General features: G+C 48.2%; 1 protein-coding gene across 4 annotated transcripts in view; it reads left to right on the forward strand.

Annotated features, from left to right (window-relative positions):
• Positions 1-15,264, forward strand: part of LOC308661189 (uncharacterized protein) — a 30,824-nt gene that overhangs the window by 4,718 nt on the left and 10,842 nt on the right. The window contains exons 1-2 of one of the 4 annotated variants that reach the window (XM_081316033.1): positions 5,844-5,909; positions 10,483-10,548. The exons of 1 other annotated variant lie outside the window; for it this stretch is intronic. The gene's annotated coding sequence lies outside the window, so the exon portion shown is untranslated. Of the gene's footprint in view, positions 1-5,843; positions 5,910-10,482; positions 10,549-10,844; positions 10,909-15,264 lie in introns of those variants that run through there. 2 more of the 4 variants (XM_081316036.1, XM_081316037.1) reach the window with 2 other exon arrangements.

The following is a 15,264-nucleotide window of genomic DNA, read 5'->3' on the forward strand; positions in this document are numbered from 1 at the left end:
GAGCATTTTTTTTCTGGCAGCAGCCCAGGCAGAGGCCTTTCAGACGTTGACAAATGAGGTCACAAACCAGATGTTTTGGCTTTAAAGATACATTATATCAGGGGTCTTCAAACTTGGCTGGCTGAGGAATTCTGGGAGTTGAAGTCCACAAGTCATAAAAGGGCCAAGTCTGAAGACCTCTGCATTATATCAAGAGCCAACATTTTTTTTTGTTTTAAATGCTTTTATTTCCCCATTCCAGATTAATTGAGATGGGTTACAGCTAGTATAAAGTCATTCTAAGACAATAAAAGCAATATTTTTATAGACAGCACTTTAAAGACGCTCCTAATCCAGATCAGTGCTTCAAGTAAAACAGACCATTTGGGAACAGAATATTAACTCTTTTAAAACCCATTCGGGAGAGAAAAATATTTCAAGACTTTTGGGAGGAATCATATGTATTTTCTTTGTTCCATAGATGCAATCCCTGATCTGTCCTGAATTGACATTTTAGTTAAATTTTTTAAATCCTGAATTAGAAGAATTTTTTTTCTCTCTACCCGATGAAAAGCTTTCACTCAATCCTATTACTATATTTTCCTATACTAGAATGTCCGGCTGTCTAGATATGAAGTAACTTAATTTTCTGAATAATTTTGCATTATACGGGTAAGCGTTGTTCCTGTCACTGTGTTAAAATTAAACTAATAGCAGAACCAGGAATCTTTTTCTTTAAAAAAAAATGGCGTGCCTGTTCTTTTCCGAGGTAACTATATTTGCTGCTTTTTAATCCTGGCTCTATGCAGTCCAGTTCCGATGAAGTGTCCAGGAGTTTTCAGATTGTGCCATTTTGATTTGCCTTTAAAAAAAGATATTGCCCTACAGTGGATTTTATAAGGTTTTAAAACTAATATCCTGCAGTGAATTTTAATTGTGTCACACAGTTTTAGCTGATTTTAACACACATACCGTATATACTTGAGTATAAGCCGAATTTTTCAGCCCACTTTTTGGGCTGAAAAATTCCACTTCGGCTTATACTCCAGTCAACAAAAAAACTTACCGAGGACTTGTGCGCGGCCGAGGCTTTGGTGCTTCCGGGATCGCGCGCACCTCTCCCAAGCCACCGCCGTCCGAGACCTGCCGAAGTTTGGGGAGGTTTGGGGAGGTGCGCGCGCACCTCCCCAAACCTCCCCAAACGTCGGCAGGTCTCCGTTCCTCCGCGCCCTGCCTGCCTGCTTCTTTCCGCAGCGGAAAGAAGCAGGCAGGCAGGGCGCGGAGGAACGGAGACCTGCCGACGTTTGGGGAGGTTTGGGCGCCTCCCCAAACCTCCCCAGGTCTCCGTTCCTCCGCGCAGACCTGCCGACGTTTGGGGAGGTTTGGGTGCCTCCCCAAACCTCCCCAAACGTCGGCAGGTCTCCGTTCCTCCTGCCGACGTTTGGGGAGGTTTGGGCACCTCCCCAAACCTCCCCAAACGTCGGCAGGTCTCCGTTCCTCCTGCCGACGTTTGGGGAGGTTTGGGCGCCTCCCCAAACCTCCCCAAACGTCGGCAGGTCTCCGTTCCTCCTGCCGACGTTTGGGGAGGTTTGGGCGCCTCCCCAAACCTCCCCAAACGTCGGCAGGTCTCCGTTCCTCCTGCCGACATTTGGGGAGGTTTGGGCGCCTCCCCAAACCTCCCCAAACGTCGGCAGGTCTCCGTTCCTCCTGCCGACGTTTGGGGAGGTTTGGGCGCCTCCCCAAACCTCCCCAGGTCTCCGTTCCTCCGCGCAGACCTGCCGACGTTTGGGGAGGTTTGGGCGCCTCCCCAAACCTCCCCAAACGTCGGCAGGTCTCCGTTCCTCCTGCCGACGTTTGGGGAGGTTTGGGCGCCTCCCCAAACCTCCCCAGGTCTCCGTTCCTCCGCGCAGACTTGCCGACGTTTGGGGAGGTTTGGGCGCCTCCCCAAACCTCCCCAAACGTCGCGCAGACCTGCCGACGTTTGGGGAGGCGCCCAAACCTCCCCAAACGTCGGCAGGAGGAACGGAGACCTGCCGACGTTTGGGGAGGTTTGGGGAGGCGCCCAAACCTCCCCAAACGTCGGCAGGTCTGCGCGGAGGAACGGAGACCTGGGGAGGTTTGGGGAGGCGCCCAAACCTCCCCAAATGTCGGCAGGAGGAACGGAGACCTGCCGACGTTTGGGGAGGTTTGGGGAGGCGCCCAAACCTCCCCAAACGTCGGCAGGTCTGCGCGGAGGAACGGAGACCTGCCGACGTTTGGGGAGGTTTGGGGAGGTGCGCGCGCACCTCCCCAAACCTCCCCAAACTTCGGCAGGTCTCCGGACGGCGGCGGCTTGGGAGAGGTGCGCGCGATCCTGGAAGCACCGAAGCCTCGGCCGCGCGCAAGTCCTCGGTAAGCTCCGGGCGGTCACTTGCTTCGCGTCTCCTGAGGGAAGGGGGGGCGACTGGAGCGGGCGTGTTTCCTCGCCTGCTGGGCGCCGCAATTTGCCCGGGGAACGCGCGGGCCCCGAATGGCAGCGTGGAGCGAGGAAGCGGACAGCCAGGGCTTCCCCGAGAGCCGCGGCCACACAGGGTATTCCTGTGTATTCAGGCTTGCAAAATGGCGGATCGAGCCTCTGCTGGCGGCAGAGGCTTGCAGAGTGCGGATCCAGCCTCCGCCAGCGGCGGAGGCTTGCAGAGCGCGGATCGGCTTATACTCGAGTCAACAACTTTTCCCAGTTTTGGGGGGTGAAATTGGGGGTCTCGGCTTATACTCGAGTCGGCTTATACTCAAGTATATACGGTAATCCTACTGGCTCTAGGCAATTTACAAACCTGTTAATAAAACTCTGTTATTAAAAGCCAGCAGCAGAAGGCCCGGTTGAAAAGGTAATCTTTTTAGCTCCCTTCTAAACTGTAAGCAAGAAGGCACCCAGGCTTTATTTCATGGAAAGGAAGATATACCACAGAAAGGGCAAAATGCAGCAGTTAATTTGGATCTCATTTTGACTGATATTTTTAAAAGAAAGCCTTCATCCTTTTAACAGCATCTTTTTATACGAGTAAAACTTACTGATTCTCTCTGTTGTTTTGGAGCACAGATTTGATAATTTTTGCGTGGTGTGGAAAAAAATCCAGAAGCAAAAGAAGGGAGAAATCTATTCTGTCTAATGTCAAAATCCATGGTTTATAAATCTAACATTGTTTATTATAGCAAATAAGAATGCATGTCTAAAAAGCTTGATCCACCATCTTACACAAGCATTTCTGAAAGATCAGTCTGTACCGCTGTGGGATATCCAAAAGGCCACTGGACTTTGTTGATTTTTTTTCTTTGAAAATGTTCCATTTTTTTTCACCGAAGAAGCTTCTTTTAATTCATCACTCTGGGATATTTTCAGAGCTTAATTGCCACTCCAGTGAACACAAGACTTTGCAACCCATGAATCTTGTTTCCATATATAAGACCTGAAAGTGAACAATCTAAAACATAAATAGCAATGTAAGATAACACCTTGTGCCAGAAATAAATAGAATTCCACATGTATTAAATTTCAGATTACCGAACAGAGCCACTCGGAGCTTTTTCATTTCCAAATCTGGTTAAAGATTTTCCTGCATATTACGAAACAAAATAGGGTACACGTGTATTGCATTCTATTTCGAATGACAGCTTTTCTATAACGTGGTCTAATCAGGAAAATTGTTCTGAATTTAAATTTAAATTTTCCATTATATCCTTCCAGGTATATTGAACAGAATTCCATTCAGCATAACTATGTAGGAGAGATGGTCGTAATGGTATGAATTAAAGGATGGCACCCTAATTATCTTGGTTTTAAAAAAAAAACCTTGCTCAAAGCAATGTTTTTAATTCTTTAGCAAACAATGGCTCCTGGAGTGGCTTATAAAAATCGGTAGGATCAACAGAAAGGCTTATACTTAATCTTTGATCTTAAAAGTAAGCTTTTTAAGGATTAACATTTAAGAGGGAAGATAGAAAACGGAAAGAGGAACAATAACATAAAAGTTGGCTATTGGTTCTTAGCGTGTACGTCCTTGGGGAAAAAAACAGTTTAGGAAACCAAGCTGAATAGTTCTTGATGAAGTAACTAAGTAACTCTTGATGAAGCAGTTGAACAAGCTGCCCTTTCAGCAGGGATATTTTTTCCCTTCCTGCTTTGTAACCTGACAAATTGACATCGTTATGATTTGGAATAATTTTCTGACCCTCAAGTCGGAATTGTTTTTAACGAAGGAGTCTTTGGAGGTAATCTAACCCATTTTCCCCCTTTTAAAAAAAAATGGTTGGGTACAAGACATGACTTTGGAAAATCCTTAGGGTTTTTTTTGTTGTTGTTGCAGGCAACATGGCCTATTATTCCCTTCCCACAGAGGGAGAAAAATCAATTCTGCAATAAAGGATCGATAAAGGAAGATGTTGAATGGCTGAAAAGGAGGCCGGCTCCTAAATTTAGCATCACTTGATTTTGTGAACGGATCGATAATTTTTTTTCTTAAGAGCATGGCTTATGAGGAAAGTTTAGGGGGTTTTGTCTGGAGAAAAGAAAGGTTTGATGTGATCGGGTACATAAAGGGAAGCTACAGTATAGGGGAGAAGGTTTAAGAACGGTTTTCCAACGCAGGTAGTCCTCGGTTTAATCTTGTTCCTAAGTCATGACCGAGCCCAACTTTATGAGCTACTTTTCAGCAGTCCTTAAGGGAACTCCACCGTTGTAAAGAAAACCCCATGGTCATTAAATGGACCCATTGTTCGCTATGGGGCGATTTTTGACAGAAACTAGAAGTAAAAGTCAGTTTCTAGCCCAGGGGTAGGCAACCTTGGCTCTTTTATGACTCGTGGACTTCAACTCCCAGAATTCCTGAGCCAGCCACGCTGAGGGGAAAGGGAGAGGTTTCCAAGCTGAGCCATGCTGGCTCAGGAATTCTGGGAGTTGAAGTCCACAAGTCATAAAAGTGCCGAGGTTGCCTACCCCTGGCCTAGGCCGCTTTATGACTCGTGGACTTCAACTCCCAGAATTCCTGAGCCAGCATGGATTAGCTTAGAAACCTCTCTTTCCCCTCAGCATGGCCGGCTCAGGAATTCTGGGAGTTGAAGTCCAGGAGTCATAAAAGAGCCAAGGTTGCCTACCCCTGGCCTAGGCTGCTTTATGACTCGTGGACTTCCAACTCCCAGAATTCCTGAGCCAGCCACCCTGAGGGGAAAGGGAGAGGTTTCCAAGCTGAGCCATGCTGGCTCAGGAATTCTGGGAGTTGAAGTCCAGGAGTCATAAAAGAGCCAAGGTTGCCTACCCCCTCTTCTAGCCAAAACGTAAATTGTGGTCACGTGACCACAGAACGCCTAGAAACGGCCTCAAATGTGCCCAAAATGCTATCACAGGACTGCGGGGTTAGGAAAGGCGGATGTTGGAACTTCGAATCTGGGTTGAAAGCAAGCTTTTTTTTTTTTTTTGGAATTTTGAACGGTTGCTAAGCAACCCATCATAGGTCCAGGGCTACCTATCGAACTGAAATAGCAGAAGTAAGTTGCAGCTATGTCTGTGTACATTGGATTTAAAATAGAAGGACAAACATTGGTTTGTGCTTCTTAGATTGTAAGCCGCCCTGAGTCTTCGGAGAAGGGCGGGATATAAATGGGATTAAAAAAAAAAAATTCTGGGTGAGTCTGCGCAACATCGGAACGGTCTTGTCTGCAGAGGTTGTGAATGCTCCCATATCTGGAGGTTTTTAAGGTCGGACAGCCACCTCTTGAGGTAAATTGCACTGGCTTTCCCACCCGTTGCAGTGAGTCAGGCTAAGTGGGTGCTTTAGCTAAGAAGCAGGCGAGACAGCAAGTTAACAGTTTAACTTTTTATTCTGAACCAGGCAAAGAAACAAGAGAACAAGACATCTATTTATACTGACAGCTGCCGGCAGTTTGACCAATCAGGGGTGAGTCTGTTCCCGCGCCGTTTGTCTCCGCCAATCGGGGCCGTCCGGTTTTGACAGCTCGGAGCTGTCATCGGTAGCGCGTGTTGAGCTGTCAATCGCTGGCGCTTGCGCAGTTCCGTCCGGCAGCTTTTGACAGCTGTCAAAAGCTGCCGCGGTTTTACCTCAGCCCTGTTAACTTCCATTTAACTCAATGTGTGAATATATAACAATAAGTAAATACACAACACCCCTTACCCCTCCCTCTGATTGAGTTGGTTTTTCCCCAACTGTTTCTTTTTTGGGTTTCCCCATTCAAAATCCTTTAGGTAGGTAGGAGGTCTTTTTATTCTTTCGGAGCGCCGGGGGGTTGTCTCGGTTGGTTGTTCCTTTTCCCCAGGGGCTTCTAGGTTTGGCCCCGGGGGCAGGGGGTCTGGCTCTGCAGGTTCCGCGTTACTTGGGGCGGGGTGTTGAAATGGTATATTCCGATCGGGGGAATTTTGGCGTGCGGGGCTTCGTGGCGGTGCTTCTGTTAGCAATTCGTCGTTACCCCTTCCCCCAATGTTTTGAGGACTGCGCCGCCGAAGTTGGTCTATGTGTCTGCGGATATGTGAATCTTGTCCAATGTCTATGATGTATGACAGGGGGCCTGTTTGTTCGATGACCACCCCTGGTGTCCATTTGTTGCCCCCCCCCCCGTAATTCCTTGCCCAGACAGCTTGTCCTGTGTTAAGTGTTCTATGTTGGAGGGGTGGTTCTGGGTCTGGAGGGGATCTGTCTGGGTGTAGACGGTCTAGTTTGGTAGTTAATCTTTTGCCCCAGCGAAGCTCTGCTGGGGACTTCCCAGTAGTTGTGCATGGTGTGGTATGTTGTGATAAGAGAAATTGTGCCAGTCTTCGGTGCCAGTTGCCGGAGATTATTTTCCGCAGTGCCTCCTTGGTTGATTTCACCATCACCTCTGCCAAACCGTTCGCCGATGGGTGAAAGGGAGCCGTGGTGGTGTGCCTAATAGAGTTCGCCGTGGTGAAACTCTGGAATTCGTAGGAGGTAAATTGGGGGCCGTTATCGGAAACTATAACATCAGGGAGCCCATGTGTTGCGAATAATCCCCTTAAAACTTGAATTGTGGCTGATGAAGTTGTGCTAGCTACTGGCGCTACCTCAAGCCATTTCGAATAGCTGTCTACTACAATTAAGAATGATTGTCCTTGGAATGGACCTGCGTAATCTATATGAATACGAGACCAGGGTGTCTTTGTGGTTTCCCATCTATGTATGGGAGCCTGTGGCTGGGCGGCTCTAATCAGTTGGCAGGAATAGCAGCCGGCTACGTGTGTCTCAATCTGTTTGTCTAAACCTGGCCACCAGACATAGCTTCTGGCCAGAGCCTTCATCTTGACGGTACCAGGGTGCCCTTCGTGGAGGCTCTCTAACACCCTGAGTCTGTGTTTGTTGGGTATGATTACCCTGCTGCCCCAAAGTAAACATCCTTGATGGGTGGATAATTCCCTTTGTTTTAAAATATAAGGTTGGAAGTCTGAGTCTGGGGGTGTGCATTGCCAGCCCGTCGTGACATATCCTAAGACTCTGCTTAAGATCTTGTCTGCAGCGGTCGCTGCAGAGATATCTTTAACGGATAATGGGCATTCAGGCAATTCAGAGATAGCCAGTATCCTTCCAGCTGGTGCTGGGTCTGGGTCGACTATTGGTTGGGGTAGTCTGCTCAGGCCATCAGCATGGCCCATGGCTTTCCCTGGCCTGTATTCAAGCTTGTATGAATAGGCTGACAGGAAGGTGGACCATCTCAGGATGCGGGGGGATAATATCTGTGGTGTTAGCTTGTTTACTGTAATAAGTCCTAACAGGGGCTTATGGTCTGTAAAGATGGTAAAGGGTCGGCCGTACAGATAATCATGAAATTTTTTTACGCTAGCTACTATAGCTAGAGCCTCTTTGTCGATTTGAGCGTAATTGCGCTCAGGTTTTGACAGCGTTCTGGAATAGAACGCTACAGGGGTCTGTATTCCTTCTTTAGTTAAATGGCTTAGGACCGCTCCGATGCCGTAGGGGGAGGCATCGCAAGCTAGACATAAGGGCAGCTGTTCATTAAACAGGGCTACTGTTGTGCTGCTGGAGAGTAAGTTTTTTAATAGATTAAAACTTTTGTCATGCTCAGAGGACCAAGTCCAGGGTTTGCCTTTGTCTAATAGCCTATGTAAGGGTTCAGCAATGGAGGCTTTATGAGGCAGGAAGGTGTGATAAAAGTTAACTAACCCCAGGAAGGCTTGAAGTTCTTGTTTATTTTTAGGGGTTGGTGCTGTTTTAATAGCTTTAATTTTTGTGTCAGTGGGGTGAATTCCCTTAGCGTCTATTTAAAAACCTAAGAACTCTGTTGAGGGCACCCCGATGGAGCATTTGTCTCTTTTTAATTTGAGACCAGCCTTCCTGAACCTTAGGAGCACCTTAGTTAATTTGTCAGCTAGGTCTTTTTCTGATTCCCCTGCAATTAGGACGTCGTCAAAATATGGGCAGACCCCGGGAATCCCTTTAAGTGTTTTCTCCATAATTTCCTGGAAGATTCCCGGGGCTGCAGAGATGCCAAATTGAAGGCGGTTAATTTTGAATGCTCCCTTGTGGGTGACAATTGTTTGAGCCAAAGCGGTGTCAGGGGTGACAGGCAGCTGTAAATACGCCTGCGCCAAATCTAACTTGGCAAATATGGCGCCTGACTTAATGGCCGTGAGGATGTCTTTGACAGCCGGAACCGGGTAGGCATGTGCATTCAATGCGAGGTTGAGGGTCGCCTTATAGTCGGCACATAATCATATTTGGCCGTTTGGCTTAACTGGGGTCACAATGGGTGTCTCCCACTCTGCCCCTTCTACCGGTTCGAGGACCCCTAAGTTTGTTAATCTGTCAAGCTCCGCTTCTATTTTTCCCCTCAAGGCGAAGGGAACTCTTCTTGCCTTGATTCTGACAGGCATTACATTCGGGTTTAGTTTAAGGGATACGGGCGGTCCCGTGTACTTTCCAAGCGAGCTGTCAAAGACGTCCGCGAATTGAAGGCAGACGGATTCCAAGTTTGACAGCTGAATGGCGTTGACACCTGTCAACGCGATCCCTAGTGCCTCAAACCAGTCTAATCCAAGTAGGCTGATTCTGTTTTCTTGGGTCACAAGAATAGGGAGGGATCCTTTAAATTTCTTGAACTCTACGGGGACGGAAGCTTTTCCCCGGAGTTTAATGGGCGTTTTCTGGAAGTCAGCTAGGCGGAGTTTGGTGGGTCGAAGGGCGGGCTGTTTCCTACTTCTGTTACAAATGTCCCTGTACATTTGCCATGAGATGAGTGAGACGGAGGACCCAGAGTCCACTTCCATCTCACAGGGAATTCCTTGAATCCGAACATCCACTTTGACTTTGGGCTTAAGAGTGCTGTGGACTGTATTTTTCTCCGCCCTCCCCCTTACATTAAGCACTAGGGTTCCGGGACTGTGCCTGGCTCTGAGTGTGTGTAGGGTCATACCTTCGGCTGTCACCTCCAGATCGTGCAGGTTTTCCCGGCTCCGGCTGCGGCACACGGCTTTGAGGTGACCTGTCTTCCCGCACTCATGGCATTTGGCACTGCGGAACCGGCACGTCGCTCTTGGGTGGTTCCCGCCGCAGCTGGCACACCTTGCTCTGTTTGGCTGGGAGTTAGCGCCCCTCTGATTGTTGGTAGGCCCCCCCCCTGTAGTTGCGTTGCAGCCTGAGCTTTTCGAACCGCCGCTGTACCGCATCTATGTCTGTGGGGCCGTCGTCCTCCTCGGAACCGCTGAACCCGCCGTCCTCCCGGTGCACGGACCCCCTGGGTCCGCTGTCAGGTGCGCGACGGTTGTCTCCGTGGCAGTCCTCGTATGCAATGACTTCTCTCGCCACATCGGTCATCGTCATTTCAGGCTTGGCGATCAGCTTCTTCCTCAGCCGTTCGTCTTTGAGCCCTATGACGATCTGGTCCCGGATTCGGTCTTCCAAATCCGGGAACCGGCACCGACGTGCGGCGTGTCTGACCCGGGTTATGAAGTCGTTTGCAGGCTCGTCAGGGAGTTGAAGTTTTCGTGCGAAGTTCACTCTCCAGTAGAGTTCTGACTTGATGGGCATGAAGTATTTGCTCAGCCCCTCGGTAAGGTCGGCGTAGGAGATAGTGGCGATCGGCTCCGGGGTGAAGATCCCCACAGCGGCATCGTATATGGCGGGCCCGCTGAGCCAGAGGAGGGCGGCTGCCTTGGCCCGGTCGTCCGTAATCTTCTTGACAACCAGGTATCCTTCTACCTGGCCCAGATGCGATTCCCAGCCTTCTGGGTGGCGGGTATCGAATTCTCGAATGTGGCCGTGGTTCGTCATGCTGTCTGTAATTGTGGGTGCCGCTGCTTGCGTTGAATGGAAGTTCGGCTTCCAGTGACTTCAGCAAGTGACCAGCTCGGCTAAGGGAAAAAATCTCTTCTCCCCTTAGGTAGTGACTTCAGCTAGGCAAGCAGGCATCCCATCCTCGTCGCCAGTGCTTTAGCTAAGAAGCAGGCGAGACAGCAAGTTAACAGTTTAACTTTTTATTCTGAACCAGGCAAAGAAACAAGAGAACAAGACATCTATTTATACTGACAGCTGCCGGCAGTTTGACCAATCAGGGGTGAGTCTGTTCCCGCGCCGTTTGTCTCCGCCAATCGGGGCCGTCCGGTTTTGACAGCTCGGAGCTGTCATCGGTAGCGCGTGTTGAGCTGTCAATCGCTGGTGCTTGCGCAGTTCCGTCCGGCAGCTTTTGACAGCTGTCAAAAGCTGCCGCGGTTTTACCTCAGCCCTGTTAACTTCCATTTAACTCAATGTGTGAATATATAACAATAAGTAAATACACAACAGTGGGGACTTCGAACTCTGATTAATGATGTTTTCTTTCACACATTTTGTTTCTCCACCCACCCACCCCAGCAGTCAAACCTAGTAGCCAGTCAGGTAATTTGATCCATGGATGACAGCTGCCGGTTCATGTTTGGTACTGGTCTTCCTTATCTGATCAATCCCCCTTTTGTTTTTTCGTTTTGTTTTTTTTTTTGTTTCTCTCACTCTCTCCTTTCCCTTTGCCAGTTTTGGTGGGTAACTTGGGCTTCTGGAAATTCCAGTTTCTCTCTTTCTCAAAGCTTCCCTTCCTAAAGATCTGTTACACCTGTCTGCCATTTGCAGGTGCATAAAAGCATGGCTCGGACCTCCACATCTCACAATCCCCATTTCTCAGCAGCAATCTGCCACTGATTTCCCCACCAAGCCTGCCCAGCCAGTCTTTCTGCCCCACAACTGCCAAGTGTTGCAGGACACCCCTCCCTCCTTGCTCAGCCACACACTGATCTCCCCGTTTGCTGGATGAGTATCAATCATTTCCCTATTGCCCTCCTTGCCTTTGGAATTTCCTCCATCCCATCCCTCATGTAGGAACCCCCCAGTTATTTCTTACCGCAGAGAAGAGCAGCAAGGATGACGGAGGAGTCTGGAGGCTCAGTCCTATGAAAAACAGCTCAAGGAAAGTACATTTAGTCTCGTGAAGGGGAGGTTTCAGGGAGACACGATAACCATCTTCCAAATACAGGTAGTCCTTGATTTACAAGAGTTCATTTAGTGACCGAAGTTACAACGGCACTGACAAAAGGGACCCGTGACGGTTTTTCACACTTAAAACTGTTGCAGCCTCCCCACAGTTGCGTGAGTTACATTTGGATACTTGACAGCCGACTCACATTTATGACGGTTGCAGTGACCCTGGGTCATGGCGGTCACCTTTTTTGCGACCTTCCGACCACCAAAGTCCGTTGAGGAAACCGGACTGACTTAATAACCATGTCATTAACTTAACAGTCGCAGCCATTTACTTCACAACTCTGGCAGGAAAGGTAGTAGAATGGGGCGCAATTCACTTAACCACTGTCTCGCTTAGCAACAACAATTTTGAGTTCTACTGTGGCCTTAAGTTGAGGACCACCTGTGTCTAATTATAGATGCCTAACACTACAAAATGTGAAAATGCTACAGGAGCACCCCCAATCAGAACAGGGGTGGGGAACGATGGCCCCTTTACGACCTGTGGACTTCAACTCCCAGAATTCCTGAGGCATCATGAGGAAAGATGACCCTTTTATGACCTGTGGACTTCAACTCCCAGAATTCCTGAGGCAGCATGAGGAAAGATGACACTTTTATGACTTGTGGACTTCAACTCCCAGAATTCCTGAGCCAAGACAGCTGGCTCAGGAATTCTGGGTGTTGAAGTCCACAGCTCGTAAAGGGGCCATCGTTGTCCACCCCTGAACTAGAATTTTTACATAGCTCTTATTTCTTGAATTACAATCCAAGCATCTATCTCCCACACTTACATGCACACCCCCTCCGTTCTCCACTTTTAACCCCTTCCCAAACGCTGCAGACGGGAGGCCCCCTTGTGTCCTGTGCTCGGTGAAGTGGCCATTATTAACTAAACAATTGCAGTGATTCGCTTAACAACTGTGGCAGGAAAGGTCGTAAAATGAGACAAAACTTAGTAGATGTCTTAGCAACCAACATTTTGGGAATGATGACGATGATGATGGAAGGGACCTTGGAGGTCATCTAGTCCAACCCCCTTCTCAGGCAGGAAACCCTATACCAACCCTATACCCTATCATTGTGGTTATAAGCCTTGGTGGAGCAGTGGGCTAATGCCTCCTTAAGTAACACCAGCTGCCTGCAATTAGTGCAGGTTCGCATCCCACCAGGCTCAAGGTTGACTCAGCCTTCCATCCTTCCGAGGTAGGTAAAATGAGGACCCAGATTGTTGGGGGCAATAAGCTGACTTTGTAATAATGCCGCTTGGGGTGTGTGTGAAAGCCCTAATAAGCAGGCATATACATAGAATGAAGGCTACTGCTAAGCTTGTAAGCCGCCCTGAGTCTTCGGAGAAGGGCGGGATATAAATGGAATTAAAATAAAATAAATAAATAAATAAGTGGAGAACTACCTGTACTTTAACGCCTGTCACAGAGAAGATTTATTATCCGTAGCACCTGACAAGAAGCAATGGGTAGAAACTCATTAAAGAGAGCTGCAACCTGGATATAAGGGATTTCCTGAAAATGAGATGTATTAAGCAGCGGAAAGAGCTTTGTGGGTGCTGCATCATTGGAAATTTTCAAGAAAAGGTGGGACCACCATTTTTTGTCCAAGATGATACAAAGATTCTTGCCCTGGGCAGGGGGTTGGACTAGAGGACCTCGCAAGATCTTTTTCAACCTTACGATTCTGTGACTTCTCCTTCCTTGGTCTTTTGTTTCGTCTGTAGGATTTTTGTCTTCCCCATTTCTGAGTTACTCGCTTTGGAAGTTTTTGCTCAGTGTTTCTTTTACCATCCATCTCTTAATATTTTATTTTCATTTCTGTACGTGGTACTTTATTTCACATTCTAGGGTGCGTTGCATCATAGAGTTTGTAATATGAGTTAATACACAGTGTCGTCCCGTGGTGGCAAACCTATGGCATGCGTGCCACAGGTGGCACACAGAGCCCCCTCTCTGTGGGCACGCGTGCCGTCGTCCCAGTCCTAGGCCTTCAGCTGGGTTTTAAAAAACCTTTTCGCTTTAGGCCTCTGCCGCCGTGTGCAAACAAACAAACAAAAGGTTCGTTCAATCAATTTCAACTTCTCACGGGGAAAAAAAGATCTCGCAAAGTTGGAATTGATTGATTGAACTTTTTAAGTCACACCCAGTCTGCCGTTACCACCGCAGCCATGCCCACCCGATGGGCCTCGCCCACCCGGCACCCTATGATACATAAGTGGGTTTGGGGTTGCAGTTTGAGCACTCGGTCTCTGAAAGGTTCTCCATCACTGGTCTAGTCCATTGTCTGCTTTGTAGCTGGATAACTTCAGTGTAATAATCCCATTGTCGCACTACACTTTCTCAGCCTTGGCAGCTTGAAGACCTGCGGGCTTCAACTCCCAGAATTCATTGCCCTGCATTTAGCTGCATTGGCCATTGCAATGCTATGTTCCTCCAGTGTAAGGTAAAGGTGAAGGTTCCCCTGCACATGCGTGGTAGTCGTTTCCGACTCTAGGGGCCGGTGCTCCTCTCCGTTTCAAAGCCGAAGAGCCAGCGCTTGTCCGAGGACGTCTCCGTGGTCATGTGGCCGGCATGACTAGACGCCAAAGGCGCACGGAACGCTGTTACCTTCCCACCGGAGTGGTCCCTAGTTTTCTGCTTGCATTTTTACGTGCTTTCGAACTGCTAGGTTGGCAGAAGCTGGGACGAGTAACAGGCACTCACTCTGTTACGCGGCACTCGGGATTTGACCCGCCAAACTGCCGACCTTCTGATCGACAAGCTCAGCGTCCTAACCCACTGAGCCACCGCGTCCCTCCAGTGTATTTATCTCAAATATTTCCTATGCGATGAAATACTTACAGCTTTATATCACTTAGGTCAAGGTTTCTCATAATACTTCATTTCCTAGTCTTTCACCGGAGTCTGAACAACCCGTTTGTTCTTTTTAAAAAAGGAATTACAGTCTGTCTGGAAGGGGGAGGGGAGGCAGGCAAAGCCAGATATGTACAAACATATCAAAAAAGTAAATCCAACAGAACTTCCCTCAAAGTCTGTCTGTCTCTGTTTATCAGCCTAATTGACAAAAACGTTGGGTAACAAAGGGATATCGCTGTAACTGGCCTCAGTTTGTATAACTTTGTACTTGGGGGTATAAATATTAGGATTATTGGGGTGACGCCAGCACTAGTTAAAATCGGAGACCTCGGGTTGGAAAGACCAGTGCAGTCAAAACGTCTTTGAGTTGCACATTCTGAAAGATTACTCCAGTTTCAGTTGTCTCTTCTCTAGGCGAGTTTATGACAATCCCAGTAGTAAAAAAATATATTGAACATTAAGCCATCTTTTGTGCATTCGCTTGGCTAAAAGACGGTATTGCTGTTACATCGAGATCTTCCATCCCCTCTAAATGTCTGTGAAGATTTTTAGTCATCCAGGTCAGGGTTGTCCCAGAGGTGGTTTTTTTTTTCTTTTTCAAGACGCAAGTGGACTCTTCTCTGTTTTTCCTTGAAGACGTTTCGCTTCTCATCCAAGAAGCGTCTTCCGTTCTGAGCTGAAGAACGTCTTCTGAACCAAAGAAGCTTCTCGGCTGAGAAGCGAAACGTCTTCAAGGAAAAAGAGGGGAAAAAAAAGTCCAGTTGCCTCTTGAGAAAGCACCTTTGGCCTTTCCATCACTCTAGCTCAGGGGTCTTCCAACGTGGCCCTTTTATGACTTGTGGACTTCGACTCCCAGAATTCCTCAGCCAGGCACGCCTGTTGGCTCAGGAATTCTGGGAGTTGAAGTCCACAGG

Source organism: Vipera berus (assembly GCF_964194415.1).
Source record: "Vipera berus genome assembly, chromosome: 2".
Taxonomy (NCBI): Eukaryota; Metazoa; Chordata; class Lepidosauria; order Squamata; family Viperidae; genus Vipera; species Vipera berus.